Below are 17,115 nucleotides of genomic sequence, written 5' to 3'. Positions count from 1 at the left end.
TGTGCTTTTTTTAAAAAAAATTGTCTTGGAATTACACTTTTATATCTAAGTCAGATAGCGTAAGACCAATTATCTTGAATTGAGCAAAATAATCTAGCAAGTATCATTGCAACATGAGATATTTAATGTCTTGGGGCAAAATATTAGATAAATTAAAATAAGAAATTTTTACTTGTTAAAAAAAAAATGTTTTGCAGTGTCCTGTGTCTGAGCCAATTCTGCACCCATCTAAAAACATCACCCTGAACTCCCACTTCTTTAAATTTGATTCAATCTCTCATGTGGTACCTTACAAATGTTTTCTGAAAGTCAAGATGAATAATATCATATGCTCCACTTTGTTCGTATACTTTTGTTGCCTCCTCATAGAAATCCAGCATGTTAGTAAAACACGACCTCCCTCTTCTGAACCCATGCTGACTGTTCCTAATAGCTCCTGCACTTGTGATGTGTGGCTCAATCATATCCTTAATAATTCCTTCCATTAATTTTCCTGTGATGCATGTTAAACTTACTAGCCTATAGTTGCTTGGATCTGCCCTGTCACCCTTTTTATATAATGGGATGATATTTGCCATTTTCCAGTCCTTCGGAATCTCTCCAGTGCGCAGTGACTTCCTAAAAATATGTGTCACTGGTTTATATATGTACTCACTAGCCTCCTTAAGAACAAGACGGTAAATATTATCTGGCCCTGGTGATTTGTTTGATTTCAGCCTATTTAATCTGAGCAGTACTTCTCCCTCTACAATTTCCAAATCCCTCAGTACCTCCTTAGTAGTCGTGTTTACCTCTGGGTGGTTATCCACTTGCTTACTTGCGAAGACCTCAGAAAAATGTAAGTTTACGGCATCCGCTGTTTCATTGTCTATATTTTTTAATTCCTCTTTACTCTTTCTGATGCACTTGATCTCCTCCTTGACTGTTTTTTTACTACTAAAATACTGAAAGAATCTCTTAGGGTTGTCATTCACCTTATCTGCTATATTCCTCTTCATCTGTCTTTTAGCCTACCTAATATCCTTCTAAAAGGTTGCCCTCATGTTCTCATATGATCTACGATTCACTTTGCAGTCATTAGTCTTATATTCCTTATAAAGCAGTTTTTTCCTTTGCAACATCTTTTTTAAATCTTTATTAATCCACTGTGGAGTTTTTAAAAATTTCCTATTAATTCCAAATTTAGGTATGTATCTGTCTTGCATTACATGCAAAACATTTTTAAACCTGTTCCACTTATCCCAGTGTATCCTACTTAGACATTGTCGCATCTGCTCAAAATTTGCCCTTAACAATTTTAGTCTTTGCATCTGCACTCTTACAAAATACTGAGAATTGTATTATATTATGGTCACTTGACCCTAGTGGTTACATCACTTCCACACCCTCAATTATATCTTGATTATTACAAAATACTAAATCCAGACAGGCTTCACCCCGTGTTGGTGCTTTAACATGCTGTGTCAAAAAACAGTCACTGATTACTTCTAAAAACTCCTTGTGCTCCTCTATCTGCAAGGTTATCCCAGTTAATATTTGGATAATTAAAGTCCCCCATGACTATAATATCTCCCTGTAAACTTGCCTTTTTGATATTACTAAAAAGATGTGTGTTGAAATTACTGTCTGAATTGGGTGGTCTATAACACACTTCTAAAATAAGACCTGTTTCCCTAATATATTCCAGGTGATGCCCCATGTCCTCTCTAAGATGGGGCTCATCATCCAACTGAAGAGGACTTTCATTTAAATTCTGTTTGGCATAAACAGCAACCTCACCTCCTTTTCTGTTCTGTCTATCCTTCCTAAAAAATGTGTATCCCTCTATATGTTACACTCATCCCCATCTTTGTTATTTAGCCAGGTTTCCATTATTGCTATAATATAATTATGCTCTGCTACCTACAACTCCAACTCACTTACCTTATTTTTGATACTTCTAGCATTAAGGCAAGCTATTTTTAATGTGTTACTCCTTCTACATTTAAATGTTTGCTTAGAATTTACATTACTATGCATTTTTATTTCTACACTGTTGTTTGTTCCTCCATGTAGAGATCTAAACCTGGCCTGTCCTAGACAATTCCCTAGTTTAAACAATCATCGACTAGCCTACACATACACCTCCCCAATACATTGGTGCCCCTCCAGTTCAGATGTAACAGGTCCCATCTGTTCCAAAAATAATCCCAATGCCCCATAAATCTATACCTGTCTACCATGCACCAAGATTTGAGCCACGTGTTAAGCCTTCTTATCTCCTCAATCTTATCTGGACTGGTGAGTGGCACAGGCAAAACTTCGGAGAAGACCACTGTGTCAGTTCTGCTTCTCAGCTTGGCACCTAACTCTTTGAATTTGAATCGCAGAACTGACAGACTACCCTTATATATGTCATCTGTTCCAACATGGACAATGACAACTGGATTCACCACCGCTCTGGCCAAGAGCCTATCCACCCTTCCAGGGAGGTCCCCCACCTCTGCACCTGGAAGGCAACAAACCGTGCAAGAGTCTCTCTCTCTCTGGAGCATACCTACACTTCAATACCCCTAATGATTGAGTCCCCAACTATCACTACCTCTCTCTTTTGGAAAATGGTTTTGAGGTGGCCCGTTCGAGCTCCTCATCACCGCCAGCCACCTCAAAATTATCAGAGACATCGTCCAGCTCCGCAAGGACATGATAACGATTTGACTTTTCTAATTCTGGGGTTGAACAGTGCGCACCCTTTACCTTATGCTTTGTGATTGTAACCCACCTATTTCTATCTGTCTGGTCTGGAATCTCCCCATGCACCACCTTGGCCAAGTCCGCCAATTCTCTATTGTATCACACATTTACACCAGCTGTTAAAATGTATGTTTGTATTCTAAAACAGTAAAAATAAAAGCTCACTTCTCAAAATGCACTCGTCGGGAATGAAACCCGTGAAATTTCCATTACCAGTCAACAGTTGATACCGTTGCACCACTGAAGCAGTCGTAGTAAATGTGTGTCAACGTGTGTTGTTTTTCTGCAGTTATATCTATACTAATAAAAGGCAAAGCCCTCACTCACTCACTCACTGACTCACTCACTCACTCACTGACTCATCACTAATTCTCCAACTTCCCGTGTGGGTGGAAGGCTGAAATTTGGCAGGTTCATTCCTTACAGCTTCCTTACAAAAGTTGGGCAGGTTTTATATCTAAATTCTATGCGTAATGGTCATAACTGGAAGCAGTTTTTCTCCATTTACTGTAATGGAGATGAGCTTCAACGCCGTGAGGGCGGAGTTTTGTGTGACATCATCACGCCTCCCACGTAATCACGCAGTACATAGAAAACCAGGAAGACCTCAAAAAAGCGCTCAAGAAAACATGCATTATATAATTGAGAAGGCAGCGAAACAATAAGAAGCGAGCGAGTGACATATACAACCATATTCATGAGTTCTGCTACTTCGGAAACAAAGCACGATGTAAACCTACACTTTAAATTAAGTTCATAGACAGGCTGCCGCTGGCGTTTGTAATTTAGTGCCTGCCCATATAAGGCCGTCCGTCAGCGGCAATCCAATAGCAAACTGCCACGGGTAAATATTCACGGGTGAAGGACTGTGCTTATGGAGAGGAAGATGAGATGGTCAGGGTGGTGTTTGACACAAACTCAGCGAAACTGCGAGAGAAAGTTTTAAGTGCCAGGACTAAGGTAACATTAAATACAGCTATGGACATAGCACGAGATGGCACCAGCACAGCTGGGAACCTTCGATGCATGTACACCGAGTGGCTCACGTGAACTGGACGCAGTGCACAGATAAAAGCAACAGTTCCAAAGAGCGCTGAACAAAAACCGAATTACACAATTGAAAAGGCAGCAAAAAATTTGAAGCGTCTGAAAAGCATATTCATAAATCCAGCTACTGCGGAAACAAAGCACACGGTGGAAAAAGTCAATGTCCCGCTAAAGGAAGACAGTGTAAAAAACCGTGCATGCAGTGTGTCAGGTCTCAGATAAAGAAGAAGACGAGCTGTTTATTGATGCAGTAAGAAACGAATCGATGAATGAAACCTGTCATCTTTACAACGATTGACAAACACGGAATGTAACTTGAACACAACACATCCTACAAATACGAACCTGATTGAAAGAAATAATGATAATCAAATCCTTGATGACAGCAACACTCAGTAACACTCACAAAACAAATACTGTATATTGACAGTCATGTTACGTTATATTTAAAATGTTCCCTTTTCTTTTTCTAGCTTTTTTAACACACTACTTCTCCGCTGCGATACGCGGGTATATATATATTCCGATCTACATACTCGAATAATGGATACTTTATTCGCCATCAATGATTGTTTTGGTAAAGCCATACTCAGTGTATTCATTAGATGAACGGTAAAAAAGTAAGAGCGAGGGGAGGATGACTCATTGAGGCATGCAGGCTGTAGTCTTGGCGTCAACTCTATCTGAATTGCGTGATCACATTTGAAAAATATATCTTTTCAAGTTCTATTTAGTCCATATGTGTCAAACTCAAGGGCGGGCCACATCCGCCCATGAGATCATTTTATATACTGTATTATTGTTATTAAAGCCCGGGTATATGAAGCGCTGGTAACACAATAAACTACAGATCCCATAATGCAGCGCATGGTTAGAGTTATTTAGCACTGAGTTTGCACGGCGCTTTGGTGACTTTGAAGAACAAAAAAAGTCCGTCTACATGCGGCTCGAACCTTGTGCATGTTTGGTAGCACATATCTGTGTGAGAAGCTCTTCTCAGTGATAAAGACTAACAAAACAGCACACAGGAGTCGCCTCACTGATGAGCACCTGCAATCCATCCTGAGAATCTCCACAACACAGAACCTCACACCAAACAGAAACGAACTTGTGGCCAAAAAAAGATGCCACGCGTCCAGCTCTAAAATGACATATGAGCAAAGACAACTGAATGATTTGATTTGTTATTGCACGTAAGAGCGGAGTCAACCGTTTTAACAAACAGCGTATTGCACTGATACAAAATAGCTGTGTGTGTATATATGTAGATATGTATGTATATGTATATATATATGTTTATATATGTGTGTGTGTATGTATGTATATATGTGTGTGTATATATGTGTGTGTGTATATATGTAGATATATATATGTATGTATATATATATATATATATATATATATATATGACAACAACACTCATCACTCACAACAGTGATAAAACAATTACATTGACAATCAGGTTACGTTATTTTCAAAATGTTTCCTTTTCTTTTTCATTGCTTCTTTAACACACTACTTCTCCGCTGCGAAGCGCGAGTATTTTGCTAGTTTTAAATAAAAGTGCACTTGTTCTGTTATATTTGTACCTTTTGTGAAAGTGTTTCTTTGATATTTAGACTTCAGGCTTCACACATTATAAACTTCATGTCTACATTTTGTCAGTTATTACTGAAACATGAAAAACATTTATTTTTTAATGATGTGTTTACATAGGTCGTTGTAGACACTGAACACACATGAAATGCATGTGTTCCAAATAATGATATAGTATTTATAAAAGGTGTGATTTTGCTTGACTTCTCACTGTATACAACTCTAAGCAACTGAAACTCAGGTAAACAGACTTGAGCTGAGAAAACTGTGCGCCGGTGGGGGATGTGATAGCAAACTGCTCGCTGCTTATCAACACATTTAAAGGACAAAAGACGCTGACGGAGAGGTGTGAAGTATTTTAAGGTGGGACAGATCTACGAGTTTTTTCGTAGGCTTAGGTAATTCTAGTGTTAAGCTCCTGTACTGTTCTCCCTCTCAGCTGCCTGCTGTGTCTTTCTATGGGGTTAACTTTACTTTTCTCTGTCCCTTCTCCTAACTTTGTGCTCCTCTTACTTATAAGCTCACCACTCACACTATTTGAATTCCCCCGTATTAATGAACCCTTACGCTGTCGCCTGCTTAATTGTTATACCTCTGGACCGCTAAGGACTGTTCAATCTAAAATAAACAAATAAATAAAACTTTACTACCTTATCTGCTCCTACATCCCCTTGTGCCTGATCTGAGTTTTAACACTAGAATTACCAGAGCCTATGAGAAAACTCATAAATCTGTCTCACCTTAATTCCGTTCGCACCTCTCCGTCAGCATCTTTTGTCCTGTAAATGTGCCTGTAGCTGCTGGAGTAAGGTGAAATCAAGCACGGGTAAAACACAGGTCTAAAGAAATCTCACAGTCCAAAAGTTCATTTTAAAAATATTTAGTGAAAGTTAAAAGCAAATAATCCACAAAAGAATCTTCTATAAACTTAGCTTTTCTTGAGAAACTTTAACTATTTCTATACTTAAAAGTTCTTTACTTCTTTCTGTACTTAACGGTTCTTAATTTCTTCTTCTGTATGCCTTAAGCATACAGTTCAACACTTAAATAAGTGCTGTTTTACGAGTTACTTCACACTCAAAAAGCCTGTAGGCCAGTTGGCACAGTTTAAAACCTTATGCCTTCCATACCTTACTCATTGCAATGCTGTCACTAACTGGAGAACATTGTTCACTCAAAGCTGTTAGAAATGGCAAGAATATACCAATACAATTCTATTTGCGGGGTTATTGAAACCTCTCATAGATTATGCATTGTTATCTAGTAAAATATTCATGAATCTTATAGACTTAGGAAAATGGCTCTTACACATCCAGCCCCTAGTTGTTAATGCTAGGGCAGAAATCAATTACTTTAACTTTACTTACTAAGAGCCTTCACTACTCTACAGAACTTAAACCAAATTTTAGAAACTTAAAACTTAAATTCTACTATACTAAACAGTAAACTTAAGAAACTTAGAACTTAAACTCTACTGTAAAAACACAAGCACTAAACTTAAGAAACTTAAAATTAGGCATGCAAAAAGAAAAATTAGTCATTTCAATCATTGTTGCTTTCTGGAGCAGGCATAGTTTGTTCACAAGTCTGTCCAGTGTGCTGGTCTGGATCTGCACACAATCTCTTCTGACTGCCCCTTTTGCATCTGGCATTGTCTTTACCCAGGAGTTTCAGGGTATAGCATCTTATAATTATGCCCACAATGTCCAATTTCTCTATGAACTTGTTGCATAATGAGAGTAGCAATATGCAAATTCTTCTGAAAAATTGCAGGGTGTTTTGCCTCTTCTGGCATAGCTGATTTGCGGAGTCTTCCTCCAATTCTCAATATTCCTTTTGGCAGTACTGGATCCAGTTTGTTGATTTTACTACCTTTCTTTACAAGCTGATCTTTGTGCAAGGCTTTAACCTCCTCTGGGTAAGCTTGTAGTTGACTGAGGAGAATATGTTCGTCTTATGCATTAGAAAAGTCATTTAGAGACAGTGGCTTTAGTCTCATTGATGATTTGTATTCCTTCCTAGTGTCTTTTGTTTTTCTGGGCTGTGTCCAGATTGACTGACTGCATATTGAATTACCTTTCTCTCTCCTTTCAGATGCAGTAGCACTTCTTTGAATCTAAGGAACCAAGCTATTGCTTTCTTTACATTGAACCATTTTGAGTAGTATTCTACAAGTCTTTTTACTGGTTCAGTTTTTTCTTCTACACTTGTTAGGTTTACTACACACCTTTCGATTTCCGGATCGTCACTAGTAGACAGGTCCACTCCATCCGGTCTCTTAGGCCATTCATGCTCTGGCTGTAACAGGAAGTTTGGGTTTTGTATCCAAGTCTTACTTTTGATGACGCTTTCTATTATTAATCCTCTTGATGCCTGGTCCGCAGGATTTTGTGAAGATGTGACATACCTCCATTGTGAGGGTTGTTTGTGCCCTCTTATCACTGCAATTCTGTTGGCAACAAAAGTTTTGTAGCGTGCACTTTGATTTGCGATATACCTTAGTACTGTGGTTCTGTTAGTCTGAAAGATTGATTCTTGCAGGGGAATCTGTAGTTCTTGTTTTAACATTTTGTCCATTTTGACTGCTACTGCTGCTGCCGTAAGTTCTAACCTTAGTATAGTGATAGATTTTAGTGGTGCCACTCTTGATTTCCCCATTAGAAATTAATAATGTTTCTCATTTTCTTTGTTAGTCACACGGAGGTAGGAAACAGTGCCATACCCATTTTCTGAGGCATCTCCAAAATGATGCATTTGTGCGGTGATTATTTGATCAAATCCAGGCAGTTTAAAGCAGCTGGCTACATTGTAATCCACAAGTAGCTGCAAATTGTCCATCCATTTTTTCCATTGCCAAACATACTTAACTTGCACTTCTTGATCTCAAGCATATTTCTCTTTACACAGTTCTCTTAGAATAAGCTTAGCAGGCAGCATGACTGGTGCTAAAAATCCAAGTGGGTCATATATTGAACTGAACACTGACAGAATACCAAGACTTGTAGCAGGCTTATCTTGCAGCTTTACCTGAAACTTGAAACTGTCAGTCTGTGTGCACCATTGTACACCCAAGGCTCTTTCAACTGATAACAAATCATGGCTTAAGTCCAAGTCTTTTTGATCTATTGCCCTGTCTTCTTCAGGGATGGACAGCAAGACTGCTCTATTATTACTTATCCATTTGGTAAGATAAAATCCTTCCTTTAAGCACAGGGCTTGAAGATCTTTGGCCAATTTTATGGCTTGTTCTTCTGTAGCAACTAACTTTAAACAGTCATCAGCATAGACATTATTTAACACAATGTAAAGTACTTCTTCTGAAGCTGTACTTCTTAAGGCATTCTCTTTTCAAGGCGTTAACTGTTCAGCGGGTACCTTGATGGAATATCCTTTGTCTAAAATGTCTTTCATGAAAATTTTGCAATCCTCAAGGAATGCTGGATACTTTGTAGTTTCCTTTTAAGTCCAATAGTGTTCTGCAATACAATGGTTGTTTGGCACTTTAAGAGTCTCATCTTTAAAAGGCAGATTAATACAGTAGTGTCCATCTATTAGCCTTACAGTATCCAAAGCTATGCACATGAATTTAATGTCCTCCTTCGCTTCGCAACTGCACTCTTGAAAGTTTATATTGTATTGTTGGAGTAGCATTTGCTCTATCTCCATTATTGTCACGATGTTGACTGAACATCTTTGCAGTCTTTCTTTGTCTGAGCCCTTTATAAATCCATTAAGAATCCACCCTTGGAATGTTTTCACACTGTAAAGTCTTTCATCTTCACTATGTGTGATGTGCCATGGTTCCATGACTTTGCGGGCATTTGTACTTAATAACAACAATATTTATAATAGAATTGTAATTATAATATTATTGCCTTTGTCAGCATTTATCTGGGGTAGATGCACGTCTTTTAGGTAAGACAATTTCTTTGCATCTTTTTCTTTAGGGATGTTCTCCCTTTTCACTGGTACAGAGTTCAGTGTGTACAGTTCTGGTGTATCAAAAAATGTATTTTCTTCTGTCACACAGACTTGTAACTCTGTTAAGACTGTACACTTTATTGATGTCTGTCTATTTACTGTGTCTCTTTCTACAGTGCTGATGTAGATGTGAGACTTTCTTCCTGAAAGATTTCGTCAAGAACGTTCACTGGATCGGCAAGAGGGGTTCGCCTGCTCTCTGTACTTTCAATACTCCGTACTTTGTATTGCCACAGTGCTAGTAGGTCTTGAGGAAGTTTGAAGAGTTTAGTAGGAAGGCTATCATTATTTTCAAATTGTTGTCCGCTTTGTAAGTTGGGCATAATGTTTGTACATCCTCCAGGAAAGTGTGCGTAATTGCTCTGACCTTCACCATCGTTTGGCTTTACTTGCTGCTGCCCTTTGTCTTTTCTCATATATGCATCTGCTTTCCGCAGCTTGTTTCCATAAAGACTTAATTGGTGGCAAGTGTGTACAGTTTTTAACAATCTCGTGAGGTGAATTTTTAGTAGACTGTGCCAAAAAGTCCAATTTATCTCACGGATTCTCTATCAGTTCATCGATATCTTGGTCGAATGCTCTTATAAACTCCACATATCTCAAGGGATCGCCGTCAAATATTGGGATTTTACTGTGTGGCACTTAATGCACTTCAGTCTTATACTGTTGTTCTTTCTGTTGATCATAACATTGTCCATAATGCTGTTGTTGAAAAGGTGCTGGTGCTTTATTCTGTTGCTTATAAAGCGATTTCTGAGGATTATTTTTGCTTTCATTCATATTCGGAAAGTTATGAATACTTTCCGCTTTGCGCTTCTCAATTTTGTGTCCGATGCTGTGATGGCCATCTCCAACTCCAATTGTTCTCTTTTAGCTTTCAGCTGTGCTTTAAAATGGGCTTCTTCCATATCTAGAGCCTGTTGCTTTCTTTGATTCTCTGCTTTAGCCAACAGCACGGCATGTGCTGCTTCTTGAGATCTGATTACACTACTTGAAGTAGCCGCTGTACTTGTACAACTTTTAGTTTTTGCAGAATCTGCAGGAGAAATGTCATCTTTCATTCTGTAATCCTTAAATTGGTAACCGGAAAAGCCAGGTTGTTGATCGAGGCCTTTATTTTGGCATGCTTCCATAACCCAATCCAATGTAAATCCCAAAAACATACGTTTAGTTTTCATTCTAGCATCAAAATCCTTTTGTAACATTTTCCGTGTATCTTCGTTACTCTGGAAGGATAAAAATTGATTGCTTAACTTTTTATATTCCATTCTCAAGTTGGCGAACTGATTCTTGATAATTAATTCTCACAGTTAAATTCATATTGTTGTAAATCCTTTACGTGCGTCATCATATCGGATAATTGTTTGTATTTGTAATCCATCGCTGTTTGAAGATTAGTTGTCACTGAATTAAATGGCTTTCTGTCGTCATGGAGATGGTCCTTTGTGACATCATAATCGTTGCGACTTTCATTCACACCATGCAAACGTTCGTTCGGCGTATGATGTCTGTTCCTGCTTCCAGATTCAGATGCCATGACGATCCCACAAGGCACTGTACTACTTTGCAAATTATACGGTCTCGCGAGGAGCGCTAGCAATTCTCAAATATGTCCCACTCCGATCAAAGACAAAGATTAATCGGTACCTGTTGAGTCTTTTTCAACTTGTCGTTGATTTCTTTCATTGCAGTCCGATCTCAGGCGTAGAACACGCAGGCTTTCTTTTATAATCCAAGGCGATATCAAGCTTTCAGTCCTAGGCAGGTTCCGATCTTAGGCTGGTTTTTAAACTTCAGGCAGGTTTTAAACTTTAGGAAGGTTTTAAACTTTAGTGTAGCCGCCAGAATAAGGTGAAATCAGGCACGGGTAAAACGCATGTCTAAAGAAATATCACAGTCCAAAAGTTTGTTTTAAAAATATTTAGTGAAAGTTAAAAGCAAATAATCCACACAAGAATAAAAGGAAAAATAGTTACACACGTAGAATAAAAGGCAAAAAAATGAAAAAAATGTATCTTCTATAAACTTAGCTTTTCTTGAGAAACTTTAGTTATTTCTATACTTAAAAGTTCTTTACTTCTTTCTATACTTAAAGGTTCTTAATTTCTTCTTCTGTATGCCTTAAGCATACGGTTCAACACTTAAATAAGTGCTGTTTTACGAGTTACTTCACACTCAAAAGGCCTGTAGGCCAGTTGGCATGGTTTAAAACCTTATGCCTTCCATACCTTACTCAAGGCAAGGCTGTCACTAACTGGAGAACATTGTTCACTCAAAGCTGTTAGAAATGGCAAGAATATACCAATACAATTCTATTTACGGGGATTATGGGAACCTCTCACAGATTATGCATTGTTATCTAGTAAAATATTCATGAATCTTATAGAACTAGGACAATCGCTCTTACAGTGCTAATTAAGACAAGCAGCAAGCAGCCTGTTATTCCATTCCCCCACTGACTTAGAACGTACACAGACTTCTCCCATCTAATGCCTTGTTTGATTATCTGGGAGTGAACTGCTGGAGTTTTAGAGAGGAAATAATAGATTGTTATTTGGAACACACGCATTTCATATGTGTTCCGTTTCTACAGTAATCTGTGTAAACACATTGTTAAAACAGAAACTTTTTCATATTTTAGTAATAAATGTTACAAAATGTAGGCATAAACTATGGAATGTGTGAAGCCTAAAGTCTAAAGATCAAATAAACACTTTCACAAAAGGTTCAAGGACGATACAACAGCTTCCGTGGTGTAGCGGTAAGATGATTCCAGGCAGCCCTACAAATTACAAATCTATTGACACTGTCATAGACCCTGTTCAAGCTATGTTGTTTCCAACAGAGTTTCTGAATTCTCTGGAACTAGCACCAGTTCCCCCACACAATTTCTGCTTTAAAACTAGACCACATATCATGATGAATCATATCATGCTACTTTGCAATCTTGATTCTCCAAAACTGTGTAATAGTCTATCCAAATATTATTGAAGCAACTATCATGACAGGTTCCTCAAGACGTGAAGATGTTTTCATACCAGGAATACCACTGATTCCGAATGATTTACCCTTTGATTTCAAATGACTACAATTTTCTGTTCGTTTGGCTTTTGCTATGTCAATTAATAAATCTCAAGTGCAATCACCGCAAGTTCCAGGCACCAATTTGGAAAATCCATGCTTTTCACAGAGGTAGCATGTAGTATGTAGCATGTTCTACAGTGGGCAATCCTCAAAATTTGTTCATTTTCACACCACAAGTAAAAACAAAAAATATAGTGTATCCAAAGGCTCTAGAATGACCACTTACGCTGCATCCGGAAAGTATTCACAGCGCATCATTTTTTTCACATTTTGTTATGTTACAGCCTTATTCCAAAATTGATTAAATTCATTTTTTTCCTCAGAATTCTACACACAACACCCCATAATGACAACGTGAAAATAGTTTACTTGAGGTTTTTGCAAATATATTAAAAATAAAAAAACTGAGAAATCACATGTACATAAGTATTCACAGCCTTTGCTCAGTACTTTGTCGATGCACCTTTGACAGCAATCACAGCCTCAAGTCTTTTTGAATATGATGCCACAACCTTGGCACACATATCTTTGGCCAGTTTCACCCATTCCTCTTTGCAGCACCTCTCAAGCTGCATCAGGTTGGATGGGAAGTGTCACTGCACAGCCATTTTAAGATCTCTCCAGAGATGTTCAATCGGATTCAAGTCTGGGCTCTGGCTGGGCCACTCAAGGACATTCACAGAGTTGTCCTGAAGCCACTCCTTTGATATCTTGGCTGTGTGCTTAGGGTCGTTGTCCTGCTGAAAGATGAACTGGGGAAATGGGACCTTCAAAGCAGCAGACATTTTTCTGTAACCTTCCCCAGATTTGTGCCTCGAGACAATCCTGTCTCGGAGGTCTACAGACAATTCCTTTGACTTCATGCTTGGTTTGTGCTCTGACTTGAACTGTCAACAGTGGGACCTTATATAGACAGGTGTGTGCCTTTCCAAATCATGTCCAATCAACTGAATTTACCACAGGTGGACTCCATCTCACGGATGATCAGGGGAAACAGGATGCACCTGAGATCAATTTTGAGCTTCATGGCAAAGGCTGTGAATACTTATGTACATGTGCTTTCTCAATTTTTTTATTTTTAATAAATTTGCAAAAATCTCAAGTAAACTTTTTTCACGTTGTCATTATGGGGTGTTGTGTGTAGAATTCTGAGGAAAAAAATTAATTTAATCCATTTTGGAATAAGGCTGTAAAATAACAAAATGTGGAAAAAGTGATGCGCTGTGAATACTTTCCGGATGCACTGTATATTACCTATTACAATAAAATGTGAATCAGAAAACTGTTCTATTTCTATTTTCTGTTTCTTTTATTTAGGAAATTCACTGGTACTCCTGCTAGTTGTTAATATTATACAGTACACACATACATTTGGTTTGCATCTATAACAGACCGTGTACATTTATAGTACTGTACTTGTAAAAGTTATCTTTTTTTTTTTTAACTTTTATTCTCTCAGTCACGATACATACTACCGCCCCTCCACCCAGGGATCTAACGCTGTTAGATTTTATTTGAAACTGGGAATAACTGTAGATGTGAGTGGTGTTTTGAGGGTTCTTTTTCCATCGCCTTTTCTAGTAAGATGCAACGACGAAGTTCCTCTGCAATATGAGCCATGAACACTCTTCATTTCACAGTGGCCCCCGTGCAAGCCTTGCAGAGTACATATGTGTTGATCCTGCTGCAATAAATAAGCTCACACCTTCTGGTGCATGATGTCAATACAGCACAGAGAAAAAAAAGAAAGAGACAAATATATGGGACACAGATGTAAGAGCGTGATCATGATCGAGAGAATAAAACTGAAAAAATCTAACTTTTACAAGTACCATAAATTTATACGCAATGTCCCATATATTTCACTCTTTCTTTTTTTTCTCTGTGCTGCATTGACATCATGCACCTAAAGGGTGAGAGATTAGTCAGTGCAGCAGAATCAACGCACATGTACTGTGCAAGGCATGCAAAAGTGCCACAGTGAAAAGAAGAGTGTTCATGGATCATATTGCAGAGGAACTTCGTCGTCACATCTTAATGGCTTGGGCGGGGGTTGTAATACGTATGGTCATCTTGACTCAGAAAATAAAAGTGAAAAAAAAAACGGTCACTATTACAAGTACAGTACTATAAATGTACACGGTCTGTTACAGACACAAACCAAATGCATATGTGTACTGTATAATATTAACAATAAGAGCAGCTCACTACTGAAAATGGCAAATATAGGAAGCAGTGGGGATCAAACCGGGGACTCTTCATTACAAGTCAGCAAACTTTACCGCTACACCACCAAAGCTGTTGTACTGTCCTTGAAACTTTTGTGAAAGTGTTTATTTGATCTTTGGACTTCAGACTTCACACATTCTATAGTTTATGCCTACATTTTGTAACATTTATTACTAAAATATGAAAAAGTTTCTGTTTTAACAATTTGTTTACACAGATTACTGTAGAAACAGAACACACATGAAATGCATATGTTCCAAATAACGATCTATTATTTCCATTCTAAAACTCCAGCAGTTCACTCCCAGATAATCAAACAAGGCATGAGCTGGGAGAAGTTTGGGCACGTTCTAAGTAAGTGGGGTGATGGAATAGCAGGCTGCTTGCTTCTTGTCCTAATTGCCACATTTACAAAACAAAAGGAGCTGACGTAGAGGTGCGAACGGATTTAAGGTGGGCCGGATTTACGAGTTTTCTCGTATGCTCTGGTAATTCTAGTGTTAATGTTGGCCATTTACCTGCACACCACTGAGCCTTCCCCCATAACTGCTTTGAAGTCAGCCACTGCCTTTTTTTTTCTTTTCCTTTAAACTAAGGAATCGCTGTTATAATAACGTGGTTATTTGCTTACAAATGCTGATATCAGTTACTGCTGCTTTCTACCCTACCTCATCGATGCTAATTCAAATACAGATAGCAAGAACAAGTACACGTACAAAATGTAAGTAACTTTTCCAAGTGCACCTCCAAACACCCAGCTACTTTTGTTCTTATGCGGGTGAAAAAAACCTTCTCAAGGGAAAAACACTTTAAAAATTCCCACATGGTTCCTTAGTGGCAACTAAAACCCAAATTTTTAAGAGCAAAATATATTTTTTTATTTAAAACTCACACCACAGAACTCACCAAAAACTGTCAACAGCCTCTAGCATTTGTAAAGAACATGTCAGAACACGTGACCTGGAAAGTCCGCTGAGGTACACTGTTTTACCACAATTACAGAGACAGCATGATAATGAAGACTTCTTCTTTCAATAAGATGGAACTTCTCCACAATATGCTGTGAAAGTGCATGAGTTTTGTGATAAACAATTACCTAACTGGTGGATTGGTCAATGAAGCCAATGGAATGGACAGCACGATCACAAGACCACACTCCAATGGACTTCACCTTGGGGTGTTGTCAAAAATAAAACCTTTTAACGACAACCACATACTGTGAATGAAATGATTGTCTACATAAGAGAAGCATGTCAAGAAATTGATTGCAATAAACAACTCTGTGCCAAAGTGTGCTTGAGTGTAGCAAGAAGACTACAAGAATATGTAAATAATAAAGGTCAGCAATTGGAGCACTTACGAGATTGTACCTAATTGGAATTGTGCCATTATGATATGCTTTTCAGTTAACAAATTTTAAAAATATATTGTGTTAATAAAGCTACTGGAATAATCATAACCTACATGTCTTTAAACATACGAACAACTGTAAACCTACTTTTGCCCACTCCTAAAAAGTGAAGGACGGTGGAGCCCGCTTGTAAAAGAAAGGATGTAGATGTGGTCTCCCATGCAAATAGTGGCCAAACCAGCACACGTTTAGGATCCGAGATCACACACGTTCACACTGGAGTGACCATTAATAGGAAAAAACTCTTCTCCTTTGAGTTAACTATATAGTGAAGGACGGTGGACCCCACTTCCAATAAAAAGGCTGTAGACGTGTTTCCTAGTCATACACTGATGCCCAGGTTGACTATAACAGTAATGGGCAAAAGCTTACAGCAATCGCAGCTCCCAGGGGGGTCTCTTATCCAAGTATTGGCCGATCCCTAGCACGTTTAGCTTCTGAGATCAGGTGTGTTCACACTGGTGTGGCTGTAAGTGAAAGCCTCACTCCTTCACGCTGGTTAAATAGTGAAGAACAGGGGATCCCGCTTACAATAGAAAGGATAAAGATGCATTTCCCAGCCATACACTGATGCCCAGGTTGTCTTCAACAGTAATGGCCAAAAGCTTACAGCACTCAGGATTCCTAGGCGGTCTCCCATCCAAGTATTGGCCATGCACGAGCATATTTAGCTTCTGAGATCAGATGCGTTCACACTGGTGAGGCAATAAGCAAAAGCTGCACTCCTTCACGCTGGTTAAATAGTGAAGAACAGGGGAGCCTGCTTCCAATTGAAAGGATAAGGAAGCGTTTCCAAACCATACGCTGATGCCCACACTGTAAAAAATTATTTGTTGTTTTAACAAAAAAAAAAAATGAAGAAACCTGGTTTTCTTAAAATTTTGAGCTAACTCAAACTCAAATAGTAAGTTAACACACTATTGAAATGAAGTTATGTCAAATGGAGTTACCATGCTGATCTGACTAATATTTATAATCATTCAAAGTTGAACAAACTAAAGACTTTTTGTTAACACTATTACTACTCATTTAAA

Source organism: Polypterus senegalus, chromosome 13 (assembly GCF_016835505.1).
Source record: "Polypterus senegalus isolate Bchr_013 chromosome 13, ASM1683550v1, whole genome shotgun sequence".
Taxonomy (NCBI): domain Eukaryota; kingdom Metazoa; phylum Chordata; class Cladistia; order Polypteriformes; family Polypteridae; genus Polypterus; species Polypterus senegalus.
The sequence above is the reverse complement of the archived record's forward strand: the minus strand, read 5'-3'. Positions refer to the sequence as shown.